General features: G+C 47.0%; 1 pseudogene; it reads left to right on the forward strand.

Annotated features, from left to right (window-relative positions):
• The first annotated feature begins 3732 nt into the window (after positions 1-3732).
• Positions 3733-15059, forward strand: part of LOC149993946 (ferritin light chain pseudogene) — a 97798-nt pseudogene continuing 86471 nt past the window's right edge.

The following is a 15059-nucleotide window of genomic DNA, read 5'->3' on the forward strand; positions in this document are numbered from 1 at the left end:
GCCTGGGTCCCTCATGGTTTTCTGTTTCCTGGACTTGGCCCACTCTGAGGCCCCTGGGCTCCATGAGATAATTCAGTCTCCTTCCAATAACTCCCCCTTCCTACTTCTGCAAGCTCAGGTTGGTTTCTATAGCCTTCAACAGAAAGCATCGTGGCCAACAGGAAGTTCTAAGCTAAGGTCTTGCCAGCAGGAGCTATCAAAAAAAAAATTCTTATCAGTGAGAATCCCCAAAGCCCCAAGGAATCATTCTGCATGTGACAGAGGACACAACCACCCCTTTTCCCCATCTTAACAACCCCCCTGCAGTACAGACTCATAAGTCTCCTCTTGCCACAAAATCGAGCTCTTCTGAGCACATGAGTCAGAGAAGAAGGTACTTTCAACACAGTTTGTTCACCATCAAACATATATATGAGCCCTATTCTGTAATGGACACCCTGATAGCAGGAGGAATACGAAGCAGGTCGCCACACCCTGCCATGTGTGAGCGTGTAGCTTAGCTGGAGATAAAGAGGGTGGAGGAGAAGCTCAAAAAAAAGGTTCCCGGTGCGTGGATGAGCCCCATCTCTGCCACTAACTCACCAAGCGACCTCGGTAAAGTCATTCAACCTGCGACCTTCAACTTCCCCATCTACCGCTGGAGGGGCTCGATTAAATCATTCTTATCGGCTTTTCCAGGAGGAAAAGGTTAGGACTATGGGACCGATGGGAAGGCTGGAGAACCCAGCTCAGGAAAGAGCAGAAAGCAGGGCAGCTCCAGCAGCAAGGACAGAATCTGCTCACAGCACCGCCACGAGAATGAAAGGAGCTCTAAATACATTTTCTGCTTTAAAATGCTGAAGACTCCAAGCGCCAGGAGAGCAGGGACCCCTCTCCCCTTTTGATCAGGAAGGAAAAGGGAAGGGTAACCTGATTTAAGTCCAACAAAGCAAGCCTTCTCTGGGCTGGGGACTGATCATTGTCCAATAATTAGTTACCCAATGTCTCTTCAGGAATCATTTCTCAATCTCTTCCTCTAGGTCCTCCCTATCCCTTTGGATCTTAAGCCCTCACATAACCAAATTTAAAAACAGAAGCAATGGCTTCGATTCACCAGGATTGCCCAGTTTCTTCAGAATCAGTACCGTTTCCCATGTAAAACACAAAGCAAAAAATAATAATAATAAAAAATAAAAAATCACTTGAGTTTTTGTCTACAAGGTACCAAAACATTTAGTCAATTAGATCAAACTGGCCAACATGCTTGTCACTGCGGTCGAGGGAGGCTTTGCCATATTAGTTGTGTGACTGAATTGACCGACCATCTTGGTCAAAAATAAGTCTTTTTTATTAAATGTTGACAGATCATAGTATATCAAAAAGAAAAATCTACAAAAGCCACTTTCCATCTATGTAAACAGTGAAGTCAGGGTGACATATTGGAAATCTCTAAATAACACTTTGTCCACATAAAAAGGTGTGATTCTTCAGGTCAGAATAAATTAGGAGTGAAAAGCTTTATTTTCAAGTAGAAAGATGAGGAGGCTCAATCACCCAGAGCGAGTATGTCACCAATGTCACCCCCACCATTGCACACGTCTTGCATAGTGACAGCCCCACGTCCTGAGTGAGCACCAAGCTGCCTTCTAGTTATTATCTTATTTAATCGGACCGACAATTCGGTAAGGTAAGGACTGCTGTCCCCGTTGTAGGGGGAGGAAACTGTGGTTTATGTGACCCATGTCATTTCCCCAGCTTTACACAGATACTGAACTTTTCAGAGCTGAGAGCTGAAACTCTGACTTCAAGGCCCTTGGTTTTGACAATCATGCTGGTGGCTGCCTTCTAAGACGATTTAAATAGTGCTTCCTACTCACGTGCCCGGCATCTCTCTCTCTGGACTCACTCAAAATTTCTATAACATGCTTTTCCAATTGCTCTGGGTCAAAGAGTATCCCCTTTCCTCAGCCCCCATAAATGCATAAATAGCCCCTCAACAGCCCTGCCTCCAAACTCCCTTCATCCCATGTGCCTGTCTTTCCGGCTCACAGCCACGGGGTCCAGTCGGGTTTCCCCTGGCCTTTCTAACACCCTGTTCTCCACGTGCAAGGGGATTTCCTGCTTCTGCTTCGCAGTCCGTGTTCTTGAGCAGGAAAACGTTCACACCGGACTGTCTGCCCCCGGGTGCCCGCTCCTGCCTTACTTCATTTAACTCCGGCACCGGGGGTCTTTCTCTATGAGCACAATGATAAGATTTTCATTGCACTGCCATTGACTTTTGTCTTCTATTTATGACCATGTCTTCAATTTCTCCTTTAATTTATAGAACAAGAGCTGCTTGAAAGGCACCAAGGTCGGCTACTCAGCGGACTGTCTCCTGCCACTTCCTGATTGATTCTTGCCTCTTATTCGTCCCAACGTCAATGTCTTCTCTGTGCAGGGTGACTGCAGCCCAAATCACAGAGCACGAACAGATGGCCTCCAGTGAACCCTTTCCTTTAGGGATGAGGACTCGGGGGGTGTGTAGAAGCCTTGAGAGCACGTGCGCTTTTTAAACATTCTTTGCCGTAAGGGGTACGACAGAAAGGAAGGGAAAAGAGTGAGCTTCCACCATCTGTCCCAGAAAGTCACAAAATCATTCTGAACAACTGCTTCAGTAACCTGAGTCCATTTCTTTAAATTCAAGACCCTTATTTTTCACACGGGCTGTCCAGAAAGTATCCCACCACACGCTCTGAACGACAGAGACGTTTATTGAAGAAGATACAAGAAATGCTGCACTCGGGACAATGACGCCTCAGTCCCCTTCAATGTAGGCACCTTGGGACCTCCCACAGCTCTCCCAATGGCAGCACGATGCTCCTTCTGCTCTGGCAGCAGAAGCCGTGGGACAAACTTTGCCATGACACGTTTCATGCCAAGATCCTACATCAAAATCTCGGACGCAGTAGTTTTTGGAGTCCCCGGGTCAGCTTCTAGGTCTCGCGCCATCAGTCGCCAGTCTTTGTGGATTGCAGCTCGTACGCGTTCCACCTTCTCAGGGTTCTGCTTGGTGCCGGCCTTCCAGAATGTGGATCCCTTCCAGAAGATTCTCGGTCATCTTTGAAGGGTTTGCGCCATACTTTTGTTGGTGCGGCACTCATTGCGTTGCTCCCGAAAGCCTTCTGAGTCATCCGAATAGTTTCCATGGAGCAATGTTCAAGTTTAATGCAAAACTTGATGCAGATTGGTTGCCCTACTTGCTCAGTCATCTTGAATGTGACAACCACACAGTACACATGCTCACTCAATGGCATCTACCGCCCCCACTGACTAGTACAGTGAAGTCACCATTGCTCCCGCATGTGCATTCCAACCCACTCCCCTTGGCGGCCAGGTTACACTGATGTTGCACAAACCATTCCCAATGGCTGGGCTTTTTCCAGACAGACCTCATCTGTCTCTTAGACAAGCATCGTGTATAATTCAGCTGAACTCCAGACTCGGACCAGAACAGTGAGTAAGTAGTGTGGAGTCAGCTGGAGGGAAGCAGACAGACCCATCCCTAGGGCAGAGCTCCGTAGGAAGGGTAGGTAAAGGGGGCAGTGGAGAGCAACATCCAGTTTTTGGGCTTCACCAGCTAAAATGCTCCTTTCCTGCTTATCATCTTTCGGAAGATCAACTAATGCTGACAGTCCCCGTGACTTAGGTTCTGCGTTTCCCTGGGACACTGTTGCTAAGACAGCTACTGGAGAAGCCAAACGACAACAAAAGATGTCCTTTTTCATCTTCCACCTCCCCAGCCCCAAGTTCGAGCTCATCTATCAGCTGCTGCAGAATGAAGCTGTGGCATCAAGCCGAGAGCCCTACAATGGGACTACGGCCCCAACGCTGCTACTTCCTAGCAACGTGACCTATGGACAAGGTGCTTAGCCCGAGCTTCAGTGTCTTCAGATGTCTCACGAGATGCGCGGCGGTTGAGGAGACTGGGTCCCTGCTGCACGTCAGGCACTGCGCTCTCTTCCCCTCTTCTGACCCTGAGAATAACACCAATGGACGGATGAAAGAGCCACGGCTCAGAGATAGACGCTCAAGGTTGCCTTCCCGAGACCACAGCACTCGGGCCCCCACCCGGGCTCCCTGAGCCTCTACAGAGCACAGCCGCGGGCTATCGTGGGCCCTAAGTAAGGGAATGTGTGCAAAAACGCTCACTTGGCTGAAGTGTTCTTCGCAAGTGGGAGGTGTAATCGCTGCTTTTGCACATACTTATTTTAAGTTGGTTCCCACCTAGACTCGCCCCAGGGGTCTGGGTGCCCTGTTCAGGGCTAGAGAGGAAATACACTCTCAGCTCTGTAGAACTGGACTACTCGTGCTCCTGTTCCTCCCTGACTATACAGCTGGTGCCTCCCCGCACTGCCTCCCCCAAACCTACTCAGTTAAAGAATGGCAGCCGGCAGGCAAGCAGAGTAGCTAGCAGTTAGTGGCATTTATGATGGGCTAAGCATAATAAGCTCCTTTCATGTATTTGCTTAAATAATAACTCTAGGAGATGTGTGTAATGATTATCCCCATTTTCCAAATGGGAAAACCAAGGCACAGAGGTCGAAGGGACGAAGCTGGGGGTCGGGACCAGGGAGGCCAACTACAGGGCTGGCTCTGGTGCCCGGGCAGCTACACTGGTTCTCAGTTCTTCGCTGGCAGAGTCTGTCTGAAGGGCTCTAGGTCACCCTTCTCCCCTGGCCTGGTCCCAGTATGACGAAAGAGGAAAACCCAGCCTTGCCACAGCCAATATTCTTAGCCAGTAAGTAGCTAGAACTGTCAAAGTCGCATGAAGAAACCCACGTGCCTGAATCTATGTGCCAGACCTTCTACACAGAGAAAATATAGACATTTTCTTTTAATAATGTACAGAGAAATAATGAAAAGGTACCATTACAAAAACATAATTAGGTCTTCAGAAAAAAAACCCTCCACTGGAGGCCTATAAAAAGACCACAGGTGTTCGTCATTATTTTTTATTTAGCAGACAGTTTTACCCATTGTTTGTTTTTCCCCCCATTTATTAAGTTCTGGTATTTTAAGATGATTTGTGTATAATAATAACAATAATTTCCTGTTTGCCTGTCAGTTGTGAGACGCTTTAATTACAGATATTCATTTTCACAAGTTAACTTGGTAAACACGCTCATTCGTTATGTCCCCTATTCATTAAATCAGTTAGCACAGCTAGTAACGATGTTAAGTATCTTGCTGTCGGGTTTCAGCCATGGATCTTCATCGGTTTCCAATACTGTTTCTCCCAGAGACAGACAGAGCCTCCCTGAGAGCCCCTTCCCCTTGGATTGGAGCAGTCGTCTTCTGTCTCGGCAAGGCCAGGGGCGTCAGGCCCCATGGAGGCATCCACCCCAGGCTGTGTGCACCTCAGTCTGAAGCGTTCATCGTCCTTGGGAACCAGAGGCAAGATGTGGGATAAAGAAAGACGGACCCACAGATGAAGGAGGATTTGAGTAGATCCAGGTGTGTAGCGTGTGCCTGGCCACAACCCTGTCCTTAAACAGCCCACACCACCCATCCTGCAGAAGCGGGATTGGGGCGGGGCACCTATGTGACCATGACCTTACCAGATGACCTTGACCTCTGGCAGCAGAGGGTAGACATCAGAGATCATCAGTCATCTCATGCAAGCATTGGAAGGAGAGATGTCAAGTGATGTAAAACTCAGATAGGGTCAGGGCTGGATGTGCGAGCCATAACAGCACCAAACCACACACGAGCCACCATTACGAAAAGGTACGGAAGGGTTAATAAAGGAGAAGCCTCAGCAGTGAGCCGGCAACCAGAAAAGAAGAAGCAGACAGAAAGAAGGTCCCCTGAAGACTTAGCAGTTCGCAAGAAGCCAAGCTATTTGTTCCTTTGAGACTTCTGTGCATCTTTATAATAACCCTGTTACTTAGCTAATTTAGTGAGTCTCTGTTACTTACAAAAAACACCGTCTGATCAATACATTTTTAATCATGGTGACTGGGATAATGGTGGTTCCAGTAAAGGTATCACATCTGGTCAATTCCAATTTTTCTAGGAAGACACCACAGATACCAGGGCCTGAGTCGTTAGTCACCTGCTGATTAGCTGTTTCATTCAAAACGTTCCTTTAAGCAGGTGAGGGATGCGACGACCAGGCAGACATGCCGAATCAGGGCTCAGGGGCAGGAAGGTCACGAGCTCCCCAAAGCTAAGTCACAAGGCTCACGAGGAAGCAGCTCATGTGGGATAGGAGTCAAAAGGAAAAAACTTGTGTCAAGGTGCTCAGGAGGGGCTATTTAAAACAGAATAAAATTTCAGCGAGTTGGCCACGGTCAATTCCCTTCATTACTCCGCCCTGTTTCTTCGGGGGCCTCACTGAGCTTTCCCGAGAGAGAAGGAAAGGCCGGTTTTCATTGTCCCCGAATGACAACGAGACACTGAATGAGAAGAAGGTGCACGGGGACACGGGGCCGTTAGAGAACACGCTATTTAGTCATGCTGAGTGTAAGTGGGTCATCTAGGCAGGAGGCGCCAGACTCTGAGGGGCACCCTCAAACCACCATAGGTCAAAAGCCACATTTAACAGATCCAAGCCAATCTGGTAAAGAGTCTTCAAGAGGCCCCCCCAAGTAGTCCCCGCTATTTTCTCCATGACCCGGGACATCAGTTCACATTCCCTTCCCTAGCCTGCGGTTTCAATTCCTCCTTGCTTGGCCCCCTGTCTGCTCGTCACATGCCTGTCTTTCGGTTCTTCCTATGAGTCTCGGTTACCCCTGAATTCTCGCTCCCTCCAGAAGACATGCCTAACCAATGCTGGAATTCGGGGCAGAGCTGAGGGTCTCATGCTCCCCCTCTGAGGTAAGGGCAGAGCACCCATTAAGCCATGGGGTCATGGGGCGCAGGGTAGGCAGAGCTGGAATTTTTGCAGCAAGATCCCCAACGGAGGTGTGACAATGGGGTGTAGAGTTTATGTAAATGGTTGTAGTCTTTGAAGAGGAAGAAACTCGAAAGGAAGGGCAAACGTTGAGGTAGAGCAGAGGGGTAACAAGGGATTCCCCTTTCCAGACCTGCATCCTTCCTGTGGAGTAGAAGGGTCCTGGGAGTACTGAGCTCAGGGACGGAATGACAGACAGGAACAGGGTGGTAAATATTTGGGGAGGGCAATGCCCACCTATTTATGAGACTTGATTTCATCAGCCAATAGTCAGCTGTGAGCTGGCACTCTTTGCCTGCCCTGCATCCGTTCTCTCTCCTCTAATAACAGCACCTGGTTTGGCTTTGGAAACCCCCCCCCCCGCCCCCAGATACAGGCTTGTTGGCACTGTTCATCCAAATGCCCCACCCTCTCCTGCCTAAGGGGCAGCAGGTGACCCAGGCGAGAGCAATCCGAGGGCTCGCCCTGGAACGGAGCCTTGAGTGCAGTAACGCACAGACTGAGAACCCCCGGGGCGGACGCATTCTGACGGCGGCTCCCAGAGGCACTCCCCTTTCGTTCCTGCTCTCCAGAGGCAAAAAGCAATTCTGGGGTGCGGTTCTTCGAGTCTGTCTTTAATTTTGTGACCCACCCCACACCCTTCCTCGTTTGTTTAAACGGATCAGAACCAGGTTATGTTGCCTGTAACTTAAAAGCCCCAACCAAGGCAGGAGTATGACCAGTGTCTAAAAGTAAGACAAGGAGGAGAGGATTTGGAATAAGAAAGCCGGGATTTCACTCCCCGCATTGCCACCGCCACTAAGATACCAGGCCCATGTGAGCGTGTTCTCCCGGCTCACAAGGCTTCATTTCTGTCCTCTGTAGGAGAGGTTGACAGGCAGCTCCTAAGGTCCTTTTCTGTCTTTACCAAAGGAGCTTTGCCCCACATCTCCAGTACTTTCAACAGTCCCTTGTCTCTGTTCCCTGCCTCCCACTACCCCTTGCCTCGGCCACGAGGCTTGAAGAATTTAAGCAAAGGAAAGAACAGAGACACCATATCCCACGTCACAGCCTTCATCAAAAGATTTCCAAATCTCGCGTGATAAACCAGTTTTGTTAAGCACTGTAGGTTTAATCTGGTTTCGTTGTTTTTTTTTATTCTTTCATTTAGCATCTCCTAGGTGCTTTTTGCACAGATTTTACTATTTCAGAGGCTAAAAAAGGAAGTCAGGACATGATCTCTGGCCTTAAGCAGCTTGGGATTTAATTGACGAGGTAGATGAGATTAGTAGGGAATATTTGCAGGTGGGCTGGAATCGCATACCTAACATCTGACAGGTGGTAAGGATATAGCAGGTACTTAATAAATACCCACTGATTGAATGAGAAACAACACGCTGGGACATACTGTTTTCTAGACTATAACCTTAAAAATTCAGAGCAATGAAACGAAGATGAATATTCATTCTCAACTACTATGCATTACTATGTAGAAGTTTTATACAGGTTACGGTTGCGAAAATATTGCTCAAAATAAACTCAATGGAAGGGTGACTAATTGCATTTTTAAAAAGAATATTCCTAACTTAAACATTATTTAAAGGTTCTAATATGATTAAAATAGATTTTCCTCTGTGTGGATGTTTAATAACATTTCTATAGGGAATGTGGGTAAACCTGAAGTTGACAGGTCAAGACATAACCCTATCCAAAATCTCTGGCCTGGCCCTCAGATGCCAATGTGATCAAATATGACACGCAGCCGTGTTAAGCAAATGGAGTTGTTAAAGCGTCCGGCCCCTCGCCAGACCTGTCAACACTTAGAGGTCTAAGTAACACAAGGGACTCTTGTTTCAAGAGACCAAGTTCACCCTGAAGATCACAGTCCATTAGGGAGTAACGAGAGCCTTCTGGCATGGCCAAGTGTGGACGAGACTCAGGGAAACTGAACAGAGAAAATTAAAATGCAATGGGGGTGAACTGCCGTGGCAGCGAGCGTAACCTTCTTGGTGTCTTTAGCAGTGTTAATGGATCTACTTATGGTGCAGACGGTGGTTTTCAGAAAAGTCATCTTTTTTCTCTAACAAATTCATGACTAAACTAAAAAGACCACTATCGACTTCATTGTGCTTTCCAATTGACTTGCTTTAAGGGTTATTCTTTTATTATAGCTCTTAAGCTCCCATTTCTGTTTTTAAAGTACTTCTTTTAATACCAATTTTCACAGCACTAAGAAATGTAACACTCTTCAGTGGTTAGAGTAATGGCAAGGAACGGTGGCAGGCCGGGGAGCAGAATGTCATCTCCTCTACCGCGAGATAGAGACCCGGGTCCCGAGGGGTGACATCTGATTGTCACTGGGGATAGCGGCCATGAGAGCTGGAGCCATACCTCCATGGGGACAACATTCTTCCTCCCTACAACAGGAGAGTTACGGCTTCCAGCAGGTTCCAGATGACTCTTTGCAGGCATGTTCCTACTACAAGCCTCCCCGACCCAGCTGCGCCCAGTTAGCTTTCCCAAATGACTGGCAGATCTAATTTGGGGTTGACGTCACACGCAGATCCGTAAGCATTTTACAAACATCACCATGAGTAACTGTAAACACCGAGATAAAACAGTCTGTACAACATGAGATCAGCCAGGGTTCTGTATCCTAAGCCAAGCAACTGAGTTTTTGTGAAGTCAGATAGATTTGGAGGGAGACCAGGTTTCATAGGAGTGAAGATATTTACCGTAATATTATTTTTAAGAGTAAAACATGGAAAGAATTTCCCGGCAATAGGGAAGTAATTAAATATATCCACTCAACTATTAAAAAGATCAGGAAAAATGTGCACGCGTGAGCGAAACCATTGTAATGTTAAGACAAGGTGTAAAATGACTACATGCAATATGGGGCAATTACACAAAACACCTGGTCCACAGGAACAGCCCCAGTAGAAATACAGGAAGATGCCACCAGGAGTTGTTCTCTGCTGTCGGAATTACACACACCCTCACCCACGTTCATGTTCCTATTTTCAGTCTTATTACAATGTGTTTATTTACATCCATAATGAGGAAATGATTTTGCTATTTTATTTCGCATGAAAGACGACGACAGTGATCATTCACCCAGAGAGTTTAGGGATAGAAAACTTGTTTTCAGTGACTTGAATTTTGTTTAAAGGTCCCCTTCTACATGGCTTTGAACTGTTTACAACATTGCATTCAGAAATCACAGCGCGAAAGACACCAAAGCTGTTCAAAGCGAGGATCACGTGCTCCCACCCTTCCACTTTCCAGACAGAGACACTGGGGTTCCGAAGTCCCTTACCTGAGACTTGCAGAGACACGCCTTCCTCCGGTTCCACCGCCTCTCATCCAGGTCATTTCTTTCGCGGCAAATCCTAGCTTGTGGTAGAAATCTGCGAGGCTCAAAGGAAAAGAAATTAACATTGAGCCCCCCGTGGAATCAGACATAGTCAAATTATTTCCGCTATGTTTTGTCATTAGGTTCCCAACGGTCTCAAACTCCGCTTCTGGGGTAGCTTCTGGGGGGCAACGTGTCTTAATTCTTAACATACCCTCCCAGTTTATTCTCTTAACCAACATGGCCTCCAAAGCCCTTTAATTTTGAGGCCCCCTCTTGGGGGTAGGGTGGTGGGTGGCGGTGTGGGCAGGCGACTGCCGCTGCGAACCCTTAAATCCCTCCAGACTGAGAAAACTCTGGACGTGGCCTTTGCCGTAGTTCACAACGGCCTGGCCGCCGTACAAATGTCCCAGGCGTCTAGAAAGACACGGAGCAGGTGGCAATACCTAGGAAGCAAACCTGCAGTGGAACGCTCTAGAAATTTTTTCTTGCTTAAACTAATCCTATTGTCGGGGGGAAATAACATGTTGGACTATTTGAGGGGAATTAAAGTGCTTTTCAATGAAAGACTGAATTTTTGCCAGAAAGTTTTCTTCCTCTCTTCCTGAGAGACATTTCCCCTTTGGAAAAGGAGAGCAATTATTTTTTATTCAACTTGTCTTTTAATTTTCTCTCAGGTGAGGGAAGAACAGTGACCACTCACAAAGAGGTTTTAATGACAGACAAAATGGTTTCGTGATTGACCATTTCATGTTGGGGGCCCCCCGCCCCAACGCCTACATATCGCCAGCATGGGAGCGCCTCTCTCTGCACCTGCCCGGGGCCGGCCTGAAGGGCGTGATGTGGGGGGTATTCCTTGAACAAAACGCCCAGGCCCAAAGGGTCACAATTAGAGGCCCCTTTAGAGACGAGGAGAAATAAAAACTCAGGATGTGAACTATTGGAGCACTTTTGAAGGTACTTCAAACTTTTAAACTCTCCTATTATCTCTCATATCCTGATTTTTTAATGAGGAACACTGCAGATAGATACCAAAAAAGAAAAAAAAATCTGAATGAAAAAATCAGGACAGTCCTGAAAAATCTGAGACGTTTGAAAGGAGCGCCACGTACCAGTAACTCAGAGCTTTCAGTGGACACGATGCTAAACCACAAGAAGAAAAGTGTTCTCTGTCCTGGCACGGTGTCTCTGCAGCCCGGTCTGGGGCAGAATGGAGCATCACGTACCTTCTTGGGAGGTTTCACTTTTCACGGACTTCCGGGCTGGCATGGGGTTGTGAACTGCAGGTCATTGGTGCCGATTCAAGGCCAACAGGAATCCCCAACGTGGGGTCCGGTGAAGCAGGAAACTTGCCCGTGCAAACAGCCCCACTGTGATAAGGCCCAGCTGTGGGTGCACACAGCCAGGCAGTCCCTAGGCGAGGCCCCCTCCGGCTCGGCCATGGCCCTGCCCCAGCCTCCCCTACCAGCTGGGGCCTGCGTTGCAGCTCCAGCCAGGGAAGCAGGGCCTCCAGTCTCCAGGGTAAACGAGGTCTCAGAACCCCCGGGCAGCTTACTTATATAGAAAGATGTCCCCACCCCTCATCCCTGATTGGTTTATCCCCATGCAAATGAGGACTCCAAGTTCTCGGTTTGATCCAAAAAGCGCTGTCGATTGGTCCAAGGGGGACACTCTGATTGGTTGGAGAAGATGCTCATTAGACTATAGCTACGCAGTTCTGATTGGATGGGAAAAGCCTCAGTCCGATTGGTGCAAACGCAATTCCAGTAACGCCTTTATAAGGGTTGGCTCAGCCTGGAGAAACACAGGGCGGGCAGTGAGTTCGTTTGGTGCCGGAGGCGGGCAGCTTAGTGTCGGCTTCTCCTTCCAGCGTGGCTTAGAAACAGGTGCGAGGCTCTGGTTTTAATTTTGAGCCCAGTGAGCCTCCTGGAACCCTTATTCGTAGGGATCTTCTTTCTCAGGATTGGCAGGTTTAACTGATATTCATACTGCACAGCTCCCAGTAAATCACTCACAGATACACAACAGGTCTAACGTGTTTACGACACAGTAAACCAAAGACTGGAGAGAGAGAAAATCTATACACCCAAAGACAGAGGGATGTGATTCTTGCTGTATCATTAAGGGAGATTGATTTAATAGAAACAGGTGCATATTCTCTGAATCAAAGGATACAGTTAGCTCCAAAGAAAGAAAGAGAAATTAACTCTCCATTACTATCTATAGCTTAATTCTATGATCCAAGGGTTGAACTGAGAAACAAACAACCAATCACTCTTCTGGCGTCCATCAGCTTCTCTCTCCCCATCTGTTCCGAGATATCGAAGCCCAACACGTAACCCAGCATGGCAGAAGGTAGAGGAGGTGGAGCAGTGATGTTTCTGCAACTGGATCGTCACAAGAACAGCATCAGAAACAGGCGCTGGGAGCCATGGAAGGTGTTGGTGAGAGGGTCATCTTCCCTTCATACCCTCCTCAAAATATTGAATATAATCTGTAGCTCTTGACATTTTTAGATCACACTGCAAGACACTGTGTAAAACAGTCAAAAAGAGTACAGATCCCAAGCAAGACAACTGATTTGTTTGCAAAAATTCACATAACACACACGCAGGCACATGGATGTGTACAGGTACACGCCCACATACGTACCTCCTTTCCAATCAAATGTTCATCACAAAGAAGGTGAGCACAAAATCTCAGATGTGGAAGCGTGAGCTACAGTCTTGGGATCTTAGGAAATACAAAAGCTCAGAGAAACAGCAAAAGCATCAGTCAGAACTCAGGGCTGAGGAACGGTCTGAAGCGTTTCCCTAATCTGAACTGATAAAAATTAAATCCTGGATACTGTCAAGGATTTCAGTATTTACTTTTAAATAATTCTTTCAGAACTCACTTTGGCTACCTCGACAACAGTGTCCCCAAAGTGACAAGTTGGTCTTAACAATCCACTATCCGTTTGGCTCCACTTCCTCTACTTAAGACAGGAATTGTGATAATGACATTTCTTGAAAGGCTGCAATAAGAGAAGACGTTAAAATAGCCCAGATGGCCTGCCTCGAACATTCTCTCAGGCCAAGAGGAAGTCATATGGACCTATTATACAGCTGAAGTGGCAAATATGATCGGGGGTAGGGGAGGGTCCTGTTCAATGAGCCCTTTTACTTATTTGACAAATATTTCTCTACATGACCTAAACAAATTTTCAGCCTTGGGGAGAGGAGTCCTCCCTCAAATCTCATTTTGCAGGTAGACATCCAAAGAAGAGTAATTTAGTGAACATTCCTTGAGACTGTGGGGTCTCAAATGCCTAATATTTCTGAGTGTGCTTTTAACATGTTTAAGGGTATAGAAGTTCTTAAGAGGAACACTGCCTTGATGGCATAGAACTGCTTAAGAAACTCAAGTCGTTATTCTTCGGGAGACCTTTACACAAGAACTATCTCGGTAATACAAGTTCCAGAATGACCATTGTTATGAGTTCTATGTGGGAAGATATGTTTTCCAGAACTTAACTGCTACTAGAAATCTCAGAGGTACAAAGTAGGTGTTTTATTGAGACATCTTCTCTTCCCACTGTCTAGAAATTTCCTGCTCCAAGCAAAGTCCTCGTTCTGCAGGAAAATTTCATTGAAATACATTCACCCAAGGTTTGTGGTATCTCTATTAGGAATTCAAGGGAATATGAGGGAGGAACCCAAAGAAACCCAGAGTTTATTTATAAAAAATTGTGTATTTATTCTTACATATTTAAACTTCAGTCACCTTCAAAGTACTCTCCATCCGGTGCAATACACAATTGAGATGTTTTTTCCCCTGCTCAATGCAGTTTTTGAACTCGTGGATTTTGATGCCTTTTAGTGCTTCTGCCATTTTTTGTTTCACCTCTTCCACATTGGCAAAACATTTCCCTTAGAGGATTTTTTTCATCTAGGGAAACAAAAAAGTCACATGGGGCAAAATGGGGTGAATAGGGAGGGTGGGGCACGGGGGTCATGCCATTTTTGGTCAAAAACTGCTGAACACGTAGCATGGTATGGCCAGGTGTGCTTATAACTCACCCATCATGAAATGGGCTAATGTGCTGAAAGAATTCTCAAAAAAAAATTCGCTGAAGCCGAATGCAGCCTCTCACAACAGCACCAGCTGGCGCACTGACACACATGGGTCCTCGGACACTCGCCCAGCAGGGAAAGCCTGTGCAACAAAAGGCCCGCCTTCCAGAAGAGAATTCTTGTTCCACGATATGAGTATCCTAGAGCATAAGGTTTCAAAAGGCAGCTCAACAGAAAACTGTAATTGAAATGTGATCTTTGAGACTCTAAGAATCATAAATCATAACCTCAGGTATCAAGCGAACACCGTCAGGGGGAGCAGTGTCATCCATTGCTCTCCACAGCTCCTCCACCCTGAGCCGCGTCTCACACTGTTGGTCCTTCCCACTATGTTGAAGACCTTCTCTTGGCTCCAGTGACACTACAATGATTTCCCTCCAACCTCAATGGCTACTCTCTCAATTCTTTTCCTCGGAGCCATCAAGAAATACTGACGTCCCGTGCACTTTACACTTTAGGGCTTTCTCTTCTTCATAGGTGAATTTTTTGTTCTGGTCTCATGGTTCTAGATACTCTCTAGACACAGAGAAGTCCTGGCCCCTCACCTGAGCCACAGACTTGGGTTCGTTGCCCACTTGGCATTGTAGCCAGTGCTGCTCACATCCCTGTCTTGACCCACCTGCACCTCCTTACCTACGGACCTACCCTGGCAGCTAGGGGCTCTACATGTGCACACACAGCAGTGTATAGGTGC

This window comes from Furipterus horrens, unplaced genomic scaffold (genome assembly GCF_987537825.1).
Source record: "Furipterus horrens unplaced genomic scaffold, mFurHor1.1.pri manual_scaffold_13, whole genome shotgun sequence".
NCBI classification, from domain to species: Eukaryota; Metazoa; Chordata; class Mammalia; order Chiroptera; family Furipteridae; genus Furipterus; species Furipterus horrens.